Source organism: Aythya ferina (genome assembly GCF_964211825.1).
Source record: "Aythya ferina genome assembly, chromosome: 13".
Classification (NCBI taxonomy): domain Eukaryota; kingdom Metazoa; phylum Chordata; class Aves; order Anseriformes; family Anatidae; genus Aythya; species Aythya ferina.
In genome coordinates this window covers 2202925-2216078 of record NC_140311.1, presented here as the reverse complement: position 1 = coordinate 2216078, position 13154 = coordinate 2202925, and the positions used below count along the sequence as shown (strand labels likewise).

General features: G+C 42.1%; 1 long non-coding RNA gene across 8 annotated transcripts in view; it reads left to right on the top strand.

Annotated features, from left to right (window-relative positions):
* The first annotated feature begins 6183 nt into the window (after nt 1-6183).
* The window catches only part of LOC311443965, a 114664-nt gene continuing 107693 nt past the window's right edge, over nt 6184-13154 (top strand). For 3 of the 8 annotated variants that reach the window (XR_014697584.1, XR_014697585.1, XR_014697586.1), the window contains exon 1: nt 6205-6451. This is a non-coding gene — a long non-coding RNA (uncharacterized lncRNA). Of the gene's footprint in view, nt 6452-13154 lie in introns of all 8 variants that reach the window. The other 5 variants (XR_014697591.1, XR_014697582.1, XR_014697592.1 and 2 more) reach the window with 5 other exon arrangements.

Below are 13154 nucleotides of genomic sequence, written 5' to 3'. Positions count from 1 at the left end.
CCTCATTGTATTTATTCATGAAGGGGCCACAGAAAATTGTTCAAGGTTCAGATTGTTCTGGCGACATGAAAGACCTTTAATTCTCCATCCATCTCCCATATCCACTCCTGTTTTTTCTGTCTGGATGCAGTTCCTCCTTTTGTTCAATGGCAGAGAGCACAGCCGTGTTTTTCAGCATCTCCTCTGGAAACATGCTTCATCTGCAGGGCTTGGAGAAGTGGGACCCCTCAGGCCTTTGATTGCCTTCCTCTTCATCCATCGCTTTTTTACTGAAGTTAAATTCTTCTGACCTTACATTGCCTTTAAAGGTTTACCTGGCTCCGCAGGTGCCAGATTTAGGATGTTTCAAATAGTTTTTGGGTCAGTGGAGGACAGATATCTAAGGTTAGTGTGCCTTATCCAGGCTGTCATGCACACAGACTCTTTTCTACTCTCTGGTGCTGAAGTGCTGAAAATGCCCTCTCATTTCTAGATGCACGGCAAGGGAGAAAGGTCAGAATAGGCTTGTATTGTGTTTCTGAAGATTGGCACTGTATAACAATTATTAAAAGTTTCTGTAATGATGCATGTTACAAACACAGAACCAAACACCTGCAGTGAACCTCCTCAGGCAAAATTCTCAATGACTTCAATGGTGTTTTTTCCCGAGAAGAGGCTGCCGGCTGTGCTCAGGGCATTAAACATATTCCTGACTTAAGAGGCACTTAAAATCTACTGGTAAGCGACTTATTAGCAATGTAAAAATGATTTTTAAGCTAGCAAAGTATTCTTCCTGGAAGAAATATACTTTTTGTAAGATTACTTTTGCTGACAGAAGTAGTTTGGCTAACTCCTTGTGATTATGGATGTTGTTGTAGCCCCTTATCATACCAAAGCAAATGGTGTCAAATGCTTTGAACCTTGTAAATAATTGTTTCCAAAGTGTTTTTTTTTTTTTTTTTTTTTTTTCTTTCTATATAAAATCTTTAGAGAAAAGCTGTCTTCTAATCCTTTCTCTTCCAAGGCTTTACAGCTCTGCTTCTTCCCACTCTTGCTATTCTTTTATTTTCCTTCTTTGGGCTTTAATATCTCTTAGATATTATAGAAGTCTCTTTTAAAGGTAAATGCAGAGCCTTGCTCATATTGCAAAAAGGCATTTCTAAAGCTTTAATAAACTGGAGAGGAAAAAAAAAAAAAAAAGACTTAATTTCAAACTGTCACAGCTGCTGGTGCTGGGACTGCCACCCGGAGCTGCAGCTGGGACCTGCACCCTGGGAGGGAGGAGGAGGAAGAGGATGTAGTCTGAGAGCCTGGCTAGTGCCTGGTCTGGAGGTCTTGGCCATCAGTTTTAGCAACAGATATTAGGCTAGAGAGGACATAAACCTCTCTCAGTACATTATTAAAGCAGCATCGGAAGCCCAGAGAAAACCCACACTTACTATTTGCATAAAAACAAGCAAGCTCATGAGTGTGGGAAAACTGAAATGCTGGAAAAACAAGACCTAATGATGCCCTGACTTCCTTGAAAGTTGGCTGCGATTATTTTTAATGTCTTCTATCTATCTACATGTCTACTTACTTTGGCAAAAGACACAACTGAGGAGAAATGGATGCCTCTATCCAGAGAAGTTCCCTTGCCCTGAAATAAGAGTGTGTGGGCATCTCGGAAGCAGCAAGGATGGCTTTCATTTGGGCATACCTGTGTGGTGCAGAGTAATAAAGAATAACAAATGACTGTTGTCTGCACAAACATTTCCACTGGAGCAGCCTCAGGCATGAATTTCCCAGCCACCAGCATCTCACAGCACCTCCCTGAACCACTCTCAAAGCAAACACATGAAAACCCCACCCAGCCTCACCAGCCCTTCGTCTCACCAAGGTCTGCCCACAGCTGGGGGACACCAGCTGGATGTCACCTCTTTGTGCCATGCTGCCTGTCCCCAGCTGTCCTCCCACGCAGGGGGAGAATATGGTTCCTGTTAAGCCCAGCTGTGAAACTTGTATTTTGAATCTCTGGGTAAGAACTGGATGGTCAGAGGCTCCTAGCAAGGCTGGGCTGCCCTCTGTCCCCCTTCTCCAAAGGCAGCGGTTTCAGGTTTTAGATGCCACCCTAAATGAACTGCGTTTTTTGGCAAAGAACTTCACATTTCCAGATCTTTCTTATTTTTAATGGGTATGATTTTTAAGAAGACACGTTACAGCAGAGCCCAAATGGGAACACTTACACCTTTAGCAACTTTCCCCCTGCCTTGCCAGCTTCTTTGCATCAGATGCCATCAAGGAGCGTGGAGGGCGCGGTGGCCAGGAGGAGCTGCCAGGCGGTGCTGGCACTGCTCCCTGCCACCCAGGGGATTTCTTCCCTGACAACTTTTGGCTCCCTCGGGTTAGTTTGTAGCTGCACGGAATGTGTAATGTTCCACGCTGGCGGAGAGGCTGACAGGGAAGTTAAATACAGGCTGCAAAGATAGATCATCTCCCACCATCACTTTGTTTTTTTGCTGCTCTAAAATCATTTTGCTTGTTCCTGCGGCTCCTATAAAGCCAGAAGAGCTCTCTATATTTGCTTTCCGGATGCCTTTTTCTCCTCTGCTTACAACTATAAAAGCAGCTTTTCATGCTCCAAATCAGAGATAAATTGAAATCACTGCTGAAGAAATAAAACACAAGGCTAATCAAATTGTAGCACAGGAAGCAGCCTTCAGCCAGTGCATTTTTGAAAGCTATTTTTAGAATATATTTTTATTTTGTCACTCCATATGGGAAGTCAAACCCATATGGTTTGGGAGAATGGAAGGTTGGGCTTTTATAGAGATCTCGCAAACCGTCCCTGCTCAGCCCTGTACTTAAACATGTGCTTAAATCCAATTGTCTGCAGTGGGAGTTGAGCGCATAAACTCCGTGCTGGCTGGGGCCTCAGGCCCTATCTGAGGTTGTCGCAGTATTACTCCCTCCTGAGATGTAAAACTACTCTGTATTCGTTAAACTAGTCTCCAGTTAACTTGGCTCTTCTTAATTATGACATTTCTAATTCATACATCTTCCTTTTCTTCCCCCCATTTTTTTTTTCTTCATTTTTTTTTCTCCATGGTCTGGATGCCCTGATGAGTTCAGTTGGTCCATCTCCAGCCAGGGTGTGAAGATGAACATCAAGAGCCATCGCCCTCCTGCCCTTTGCACCAACCATGCTGCCCTGCCAATGTCAAGATCAACGGGCTGTTGGGGAGAACAACTAAATTCTACCCCCAGTACTTCTGCATTTACTGATGAAACAAGAACCGACTAGGAAAGGTACTGTGCAGGTGATAAACGAAATGTAGAGAATGAGAAGTTCCCCTCAGTGTTCTTCCAGCAGGATATATTGGAAGGAATACCCATTCTACTTGTGGTTTGTGTTGCTCCATGGGACTTAACAGAGAATTATGTTTCCTTTAAAGCATTTCATGGGGCTGTTAAAAACACCCACAGAAAGTTTCCAACCTCCTAAATTCCAGAGGGTTATTTTGTGAATCTTTTCTACTGTGAAGTTGGGATTTCTTCCCTGTGCAGTTCTGTATGTTTTCTCAGAAGGTGAAGCTCAAAACAACAGTTTTAAAATATGTGATGTTTGTCATAATTTGAGAGGAAAAATCTACCTGAGCCTGTATTCCTTGTGCTCCCAAATCTATCACTGACTGTGCCGCTGAGGTATCGTTTTTTACAAGCCAGTAAAGATGCCTCTATAAGAATAGCATGTGTAATAACAGTCATGGGGTGAGCTGAGATATTCAGTCTTACTAAGTCCTTATAAATTACAGTGGAACCAACATCTCCCTCTAACTGTGAGAAGACCCCGTGGGTCTTCTGCTGGGGAGCACAGCATCCAAACTCCTCGTGAGACAGCTGGACTTCCCACGGGTACATAACAATTGGGAAAGTCCAGCTGTACAACAGTTAGACAGTTAGCATGAAATGCTTAAATAACCATTCTAGTATTTCTGAGAGGACAGCTGACTTTGTCTGCAAGTGCTCTGCAAGTCAAAATACAAATCAAATACAAAATCAAAATACAGTGCAGATGCTTTTATAGCTACCATGATGGGCAGAGGCTCAGAAATTTGGGTGGTGTGGATTACACAGGTTCAGCATAGTGAACACCCTGCAGAGCCGCTTTCTCACTAAAGGGGAAGTCATTTTCTGTGTTGTTTTTGATTCGAGAGCTGTATTTGGCCTCCACGTGGAAGGAGAGCTAAAGGAGGAGCGCGGCATTGCCTGCAGCACTCAGCCTTCAGCAGAGCCACTGCGTGCAGCGTTTGTTCCCTGCGAGGACACTCCTGTAAGTGTCTGCACTGTGACAGGCACAGGAGAGCAGGGTCACCAAATCAGCAGCCATGCCTTGGTGCCTGCTCCTAGATGGGGGTGAAGGTAGTGATGTGCCTGCCACCAGCCCTGTGCTGACAATGGGGCCGTCCCATCTTTGCAGGAGCACCTTTGTATAATGGAAATGTATGGGATTTGTTGTATGTCTACTGCCAGTTAATATTTGTATACCTTTGTTTTTCTTTAGGAAACAATTCTCCTCCCTTTTTTTTTTTTTTTTTTTTTTTTGCATGAAGTGGAATGGGGAGTGAAGAATTCAGTGAAGAATTCAGCGTGGCAGAGGGATAGAAGCGTAGAGATTTCTGATACGGTTTGGATACTGCTGCCACCATGTAAAAGAGATCTCATAATAAAAGTGTTGATCAAAGCTTACACTACATATTGATTCTTTCATTGGAAAGTCAAGAAAACAAATATTGTGTGTTTTTTTCATGAATATAAAGCAGAGATCTTGTGTGAGAGGAGAAATGTTAAAGTAACGAAGCACCAGAAGGGGTTAAAAGGGAAGGCCTGAGCCTAGAGCAGAAAGAAGGTGCCAAAAGATAAACATTAAAAGAAATTTAATGAAGAAATATTTGTATTCAAAATTTATGACCATTATGATATCAAAATAGCTACTGTTCAATTCCATGCTTACAGTAGCTTCATAGAAAGGAAAACAGCCATCACTTGTACCACACTATTAAAATAAATTCTATACCCTTCCAAAATCCCAAAAGACAATTAAAAATACCCAGATTTCTGATATTTGGGTGTATTGAATTAGGTGTAAGTTCCCAGAGATATTATTTCAGAACATTTGAATAATGTGGCTTTCAGAGCAGGTGCCAAACAGTCCATGCACTTGGGCTGTGTTTGTGACACGCGTATGTGGTCACTGTGAGATGGACACGTGGTGTTGCTGTTCACCTCCTGTAGCTGAACATCATGGCCCCGGTAAAGTCAACCCAGAGCTTGCAACTGACTTTAGTGGAGCCAGAATTTCATCCCAGGCCGGGAGCAGCTGATGGAGGGTGCCACGGACTGGTGACCTGCAGCAATTTCAGGTCAGTGATGCAGAAGCAAAAAAAATTCCATGTCACATAACTGCTGTAGCTCAGGCTACCTGAATTTCACTTCGGATTTTCTACTGCAATTCCGTTCACATCGCAACTCTATAGATAATGTGTTAAGGCATCGTTCTTAAAAAAAGAAAGATTTAACTTTTTTAAAGAGATGGGTGATTTGTAGAAGACATTTGTGTAATTTTGTATTCTAAATGTGATTTATTTTTATAAATAAATTTGCATAAAATCTCCAGCCCTCGATGTCATAGTTCTATTTTATCTTTAATTCAGATGCTCAAGAAATGTAAATTATTTTTACAGCTAAATAAAAGCTATACAAAGCTGCCAGGAAAGAATAATGAGATACACATTGTGCCATGCAGCCATGATAAATCCAGCAGCACCATGGTTACAGTCAAAATGTGAGGCCATCAGCAACTAGGGAATATCGGCGCATATAGATTCCTCCGACTAGATTTAGCAAACTAATCTTAACTGGGGAAGCTCATGACACTAGGTCAGGAAGAGAAAATATTTACCTAAAAGATAGACAGGCACTTAATAGGAGGAACAGTTGGCTCATAGGGCAAGATTTTATTATAGAATAAAAATATCATAGTTGGGCCGTGCTTTGCATGCGTGCTTTACAGAAATAAAGATATCAGCAAATTACTGGTGGATATCCTAATGGTTGCATGGGCTTATAAAGAACAGTCATAAGAAGGACCCCAAGGAGAATGGGTAGCCACATCCCCTTGGTCAGCGTAGCCAAAGGCTTCCCTGCACACCTGGGGAAGAAGAAGAGCTCCTGCCCAGTGCTGCCCCAGCACCCCACTGCAAAGCTGCCCCATGGAGTAAGCAATGAGCTCCCCTCAGCAGCAAATAACTCACCCATGAGCAGATAATTATACAGAACAAGGGTGTGAGCATCCTCAGCTGACACTGGTTAAAGGAAGTGAATAAAAAGTGCTCTGAGGGCACAGGCTGCTGTTTTGTTGAGGAAGATTAAGAGCTAACTTGTCTGAAGTTGCAAGAGGACCAATGCTGCTTTCCATGACCTGCTGTTGCTGGTACAGCTAAGTCTCATCATTCTGTTTTTGTCTTGTCTTTGGCTACATTTCATAGTAACTATTTTATTCTTCCTGATGGAAGCATTTTAATCCACGCTGCTCTTTGGAGTTTAAATAATTCTGATATGCGTGCACTGCTGACTTACTGATATTCCCTGTTTGTTGAATTACAGTGTGATGTTGCTTTAATTAAAGCTGGCATTCAAGTCAAACTGCTCCAAAAGTAGCTTCCCAGAGCCCAGGAGCTGGGTGATTGCTCCAAGACTTTGCAGGAGGAGGTGTGCAGAAAGCCAGGCAGTGATGAATGGGTGCTTTCAGTTTCCTGTGGATAGCAAACCGTGAGGGATTTAAGGGACACTGGGCTCTCAGAGTCTTAAGAACTGAACCCTGTGATGCTCAGTTTTCCAAAGTGTGGGGGCAATGGCTTGCAGTGAATAGGAATAGCCTAAAACTTTCATCAAAAGCAATGCTTTGTTTTTGCTGAATCAGGGTGGTGAATGCATGTGCATCTCTGAGAGCATGGACAGCCCTGTTGACTCCTAAGGGCCACTCATGTGCTTTAATTGAGTATGTGCATGAATGCTTAGCTGGTTGGGATCAGCATAAACATCCCTGAATGTCAAGCTCTCTATTTTGTGAGGCTAATGACCATCAGGTGTTTAAAACCTGGTTTTGGTCACCTTAAAATGTTATATCTTTGTTTCAGAGACATTAGATCATAGAAAAATGGAGAGCCATAAACTTCATGGCCTTGGAAGTTTAAGGTTTTTTTCTTTAGAGTGTGTGTATTCAAAGGAGCCAGATAATGCTGCTTAGAAACATTTAAAAACAAAAAATCATGCTCAGCAGACAGCTCTTATGACAAGACTCTGCCCAGAGTGAATTTTTATGCTTGAGTTATAAACCCTTGAAAAATGGGGATCCTAATGCAAAAGCTGACACAGCTTTAACTAAAGCAGCTCTAGTAAGTGCTGCTATAATTATTTGCTCATTAATTACAAATTTTGCAAGACATGAGAGTAACACAAATTGGAAAATAGGAATAATTATCAGTAATAATGCCACAGAAGCTGGACACATTGAAAGTATCTTCCTCTTTAAATTTAATAATAGCAAGACAGCTAGGAAACTAATAAGAAATACATAATTGAAAATTAACCTTGCAAATCTGCTGTTAATAAACCATGGTACTCTTGTGTTACAATAATTTTACAGAGCCCTTAATTTGCATTTGAAGTGTTATCCCAGGTAATACTTTGTGCATTCACAACAATTAGTATGTCTCTGATTTAAAACAAAAATGCAAAGGTGGGATTTAGTGTGGTTGGAGAGTACAGAATAACACGTGCTGCTGTTCTTAGTAGCTCAGAGCCAGAACGATTGGAAACCAAACGTACAATGGTGATTTTTGTGCCTGCTGTTATGCCTGAATGCTGTTTTGTTATTGTTGAATTGGAGCATTGTAGTGCTTCGTGCTTTCATCCTTAGCTTGTTTCATGTTTGTGTAAATATACCAGTGTGACTACTGGATTGCTTGCACAGTCATATGCTCTGAGGTGCGAGGCTTGATGAGTTAGAGATGCTTGAAAAAAATTCACCATGTTGGAACAGGTTTCTCATGGCTTGTGAAACATTCTGCTGCAGTGTGTGCTTCCACCATCATCTCCGAGTAGCCTGAACGGATCTTGTGGGGCCAGGCTCCTGGAGCTGGTGGGGTTGGAGGAGAGGAGGTTTGCTGCAGCAGAGTAACTCAGCTTAGCCTGCGCTTCAGTGTGAATGTGCTGCTTTTCTACAGGCAGACATGTTATGCAAGTGGGCTCCATTCATAAAGGAAAATGGTACTTACTTACCTATCTTTTTAGTTCTGTTTCCAATTAACAGAAGTACATATATATATATATATATATATATATATATATATATATAAAAGTAATCACTTAATCAATTTGTAAGTAATGATGAAGAGAATTATTCAAAGCTCAGGCTGAGCTGACTTATCTTGCTAAACACCTCCCACTAATAGAATAAAGCTGATGTGTATTTCTGACTGGGCAAATGCAAGAAACATTCAGCAAATTTGCACACTCATAGACAAGCATGTAATAACAGGGGTGCTCAGATCTGCGGGGCTCAAGTGCTCAGCTGAAAAAAGGAGGAAGGATCATCACAGAGGGGCTTCCCGGTCTGCTGCTTGTACTTGTAACAGTGTTGATGGCAGTAGAGGTATAGGCAGGGTTTCAAACTTGTCTATGACCAAGCAGCTTAAAAAATAACCCTGAGACCTACAGTGTTTGGCATCAGTGTGGAGGAACATTGTACACAAACAATTGGGTTAAGAGTGTGTACTCCAAACAGTCTTGCTGCACAATTCCAAACTCCATCAAGGACTGCATGTAAAATGTTGGCTTCTTTGTGCAAACCCACAAATCCTAGGGAAAAGGCCATTAGGGGTCAGCAATTCAGCTGTTTGTCTGTTCACTTTATGTAAGAGGTTAGCAGCAGTATGCTTTTTGTCCAAAGCCAGCAATAGCAGGAACAGCTTGTTTCTGAAAGGGCTGTGGCTCCCCTAGCAGTGATAGAAGAAGGGGTCCTGAAATAAACCTAGAATGTGGATAGTCTTTGATTTGACCTTTTGTCCATTTATTTGGCTATAAGCGTATGCTTAGCACAGCGTTTGACTCCTGTCATTCCCCTCTAATGTCCTATATAGCTCAAGCACCACAAGTGCAGATGCTTTTTTTTTTCTTATCAGTATGCTTCAGGGAATTCAGAACAACCTATTGTCCCATGCTGCAATGATTTCTGGTTGTCCAAGCTCTTTCTCCAGACGAGTTCAGGACATTGCACAGAAAGGTAAGCCTTCCATGACCTTGCAGCACCTGTCCAAAGTCCCAATAGCATAGTAATCCTCCATGGCAGGAGAGGACAGCATTGTCTCCTTTCAAATACGTTTTGAATCAGATTTCAAATAGTCTTTTTAAGATGTAAACTGACTTCCAAGTATCTCCTTTAGGGGCAAACCATGGAAAGGTCTCAAAACAGTGGTGTAGATCCTATTTGTGTGCACTCATTGTGGTTGTGGCTGACTCTGATAGCGTCAGGAGAGCTTCCCTTCATCCACACAGCCTTGCTGTGGAGACAGAGCATGATGAGGATGGCTGTTCCTCAGCACAGTCCTGGTTGTGATGTAAGCACTGCATTTGTGACAATTCTCAGCTGAGAGAGGACCCAGTGAAGGACCATACATGACTGGTTAGCTGGGTCCTTATGGCTATCTCTGGGTCCTATCAGCACTTCCCTGCAAGACCACAGCAAGTGCTGGGGATGTGCTGGGTTTCCCATGGAGCTACAAAGCTCAGCGAGCCTGAGAGCAGCACTTTGAGCAGAGGTGCATGTCATTTAGAAGAGACTTTGAGACCTGAGTGGATGAAGAGGAGCATGGAGGGGGCAGTCACTGCCTCAGCCTTGCAAATGGAGACAGAAACCACCTCCCCTTCCAAAAAGCAGGAGGGTATGGGAGAAATGTTTCCCAATGATGCTATTGATGCAGTTTCTGTTAGTGATACACAATCAGTATTCTGTTCATCACTGCTTTCCCAAGGAAAGCCGTAAAGGAACAATTTAGCCAAAGAAAGCTATTTTTAGAAGACAGATTTTTTTTAAACTGCTCTGCTGTTATTTATGTTGCATAGATCTTGAGTTATTTATTTCAGTGGGAGCTGATGTGAAGTAGGACTGTGTTTAATGTGTGGAAGGGTGGTGAAATCTATCCTACACCTGTCCTTGCTATTTCAGGGTGAGGCTTTGGTAGTCTTTCTGACCTGCAAGGTGGATGGTGCTTTGTCTTCATCCCTTCGTCTTCCCCTGTGCTGGCCATGCTTCTGCTGTTTCCCTCTGAAGCATGTTTTAACCTGCCACTTAACTCGCTGATATTAATTTTTAAAACATGAAGAAGCAACTGATAATCTGAAGTGTGATCCAAGCTAAAAATAAGATGTTAATACTTTGCACTGATGGAAACTAATTTATGCGAGCCGGGCTCTGCTCACAACTGCAGCAAGGTAGAGCTGGTGACATCACTGAGCGTGAGCTCTGCCAACCTGGGTTAGTGTTGGAGTGACAACGCGGTGATTTAGCTGTTATGATCTCACTTAATATTTCATACTTAAAATGTAGCCTAACCTGCAATTCAGGGTTATATGAAGCACATATTGTGGAGCTGGTTCAGAGCAGATTTTGACAAAACTTTGCATTTAAAGGAAATGTTTGAGTGGCATAAGTGCTTCATATGCTGTGACTTTGTAAGGGTGGTGGAAATCCTTTCAGAAAAGACATTCCACAGTAAACTTTCATATAATATATGTGCTTGTATATATGCACATCAACACAAAAGGGGAGAATCTGGAATGTTGTCTTAAGCTTTCTGATATGAAATCATTGCAGGAGAAGAAAATCACTTGGCTGGAACAAAGATAACTGCAGCTTTTAAATCCAGAAATCAAACACCATCCTCACAGCGATGAAAACAACAAAAATACTGTAGACATGATGGGTCATGAGCTAAAACTTCTAACAACAATTTTATCTTCCAGCCTCTTTACAGAAACAGTGCTAAAGTGACCTCACATCCAGTGAGGGAGGTATTGCAGCTGCTCTGAAAAAACACCAAGTAAAGCAGTGGGAGAAGAAAAGCTTGTTTTACTTGATGCTTTTGCTCCCCAGGTGTGCAGCTGATGCTGGGGGGGAATGGGATGTGCTTCCCCCCTCCATGCTTCAGTTCTAGCCTTTACAGCTGGAAGTATTTGGTTAACTTGTTCAGCTCTCACTTTTTTGATAATTTGTATGGCAGTTAGAATAACAAGGCTTACCTATTCCCTCACATGGTGAGGAGAGGCAGGCTGTAGGCTGAATGGTGGGGGAACGTTTTAGGATAAGATCTTTTTCTCTAGCAATGTGGTAGTTTGCACCTGCAGTTCAGCTATGTCTAAGGTACTCCAAGCTTCATTCTGCATGAACTTAATGGTCAGTGGTGCTGTTCCTCCTTGAGTTTGCAGACTCAAGCCATGAATGTGGTCATGGCTTGAGTCTGCAAACTGCCTTCTGCCTGGGAAAGTGGCTCTTTTTCATCTAAGACTCGCTTGTTCTGTATCATGAAGCCAGGTCTGGTTACTCACTGCTGCTCATATTTGAAAACTCATTCAATGGTTACTCAGCAAGGCTGAGACTGCATGGGTAGGGGAGGGTGGTTTTCACTGGATGCAGCTTTAGTACCAGTGGTTGAAAGCGTTTTATGAAGAAAATTTCTATACCAGTGGAATGACTTTGTCACCGCTATAAATACTTAACAGATTCATCTGTTACTAGTTTGAGTATAATAAATATAAGAAGTATTCATCAATGTCTTTCAGTTGTGTTAGAATGAGAAAATGGAGTATGCAAATCCAGAATTTCAGAATTTTTGGTTTATTTAATGTTACTTTAGGATTATTCAGTCCAGAATGGATTTCCAATTTTCCATACAGCTAGTAGATTTTATTAAAATCAGTATTAGTTTAACCCACTAGAAAACACCCTTTGTTCCTATACTGATAGAAACCCAGTACTCTTCCTTCCTGTTTTGCCTTCCCTGCCCTGGATGCAATGGGAGTAAACACAGTAGCAGGATTTGTATCACCAGCAAAGAGGAACAATTGCAGCAGTGTTTAAATTTGCAAGGTTTGAGGATTGTAATTTGAGTTTATTTGAGGGAAGGGGGTGAAATATTTATTCCACTCTATTTTTAGAGGCTCTCTATTGTGTTATCCATGCTTATCACACAGGGACAAACGTTTTTCCATATAACAAATATTTCTGAATCTATTCCAAAAATAGCCTAGGAGCAATGAGATCCCAGGAATAGGCTTCTCCCTCTAGTGGCGGCAGGAGGGTAGTTACAGAGCTGTCAAATGAGGCATTTATGAAAAATAAAAAGCAAGCTGTATATATGATAAAATATCTGCAGTCTTTCCAACTTCAGTAAGATTAGTGTGGTAGGAGATCTGTCACCACTTTAAGGTTCTTCTTAGCTACTGAAATACTCTTGAAATACTTGTAAAGCTGAGACATACCAAAATGAGGATGTTTTTTTTTTTTTTTTTTTTTTTAAAAGTCCAAGGTTAAAGTGTAACTCAGGCAATTTAGTAAACAAATGCTAGTTTGTCCTACATGCCTAGCAGCAAGCTTGTGTGGTGAATGTTTCTTATGTTATGGGCAGAGATTGAAAAAGTTTTGTTACAACCATACTGTGAACAGCTGCTGTGTCCAAGCTGTTTTGTGCTGGAGAAGCAGCAGAGCAGGTATTGTACCTGGGAGTAACCACTGGAGCTTGCTGAGCATCTGTCCCTCCAGGTAAAGCCTGGCACTGGCTAGCATGTTTCCAGAACAGTTATTGGAAAGAAAACAAGGTAAAACTCTGCTGTGGTTGGGGTGCAGCTGAATGTAGGCACCAGATGATGGGATTACCTTTGTGGGGCAGAAGCAGAGGTGTCCCTTGCTGGGCTGGGGCAGCATGTGTGTGAGCTTGCCTGCTTTCTCAGTGAGCTTCCACGTGGGCTCTGGCAGCAGAGTGCTTCAAATTGGAAGGTCCAAAGGAAAAAAACATGGCCAGTGTCCGTACTGCAGGTAATTAAGTGCATGTTGTCCCCTGGGATGTGGGAAATAAGAC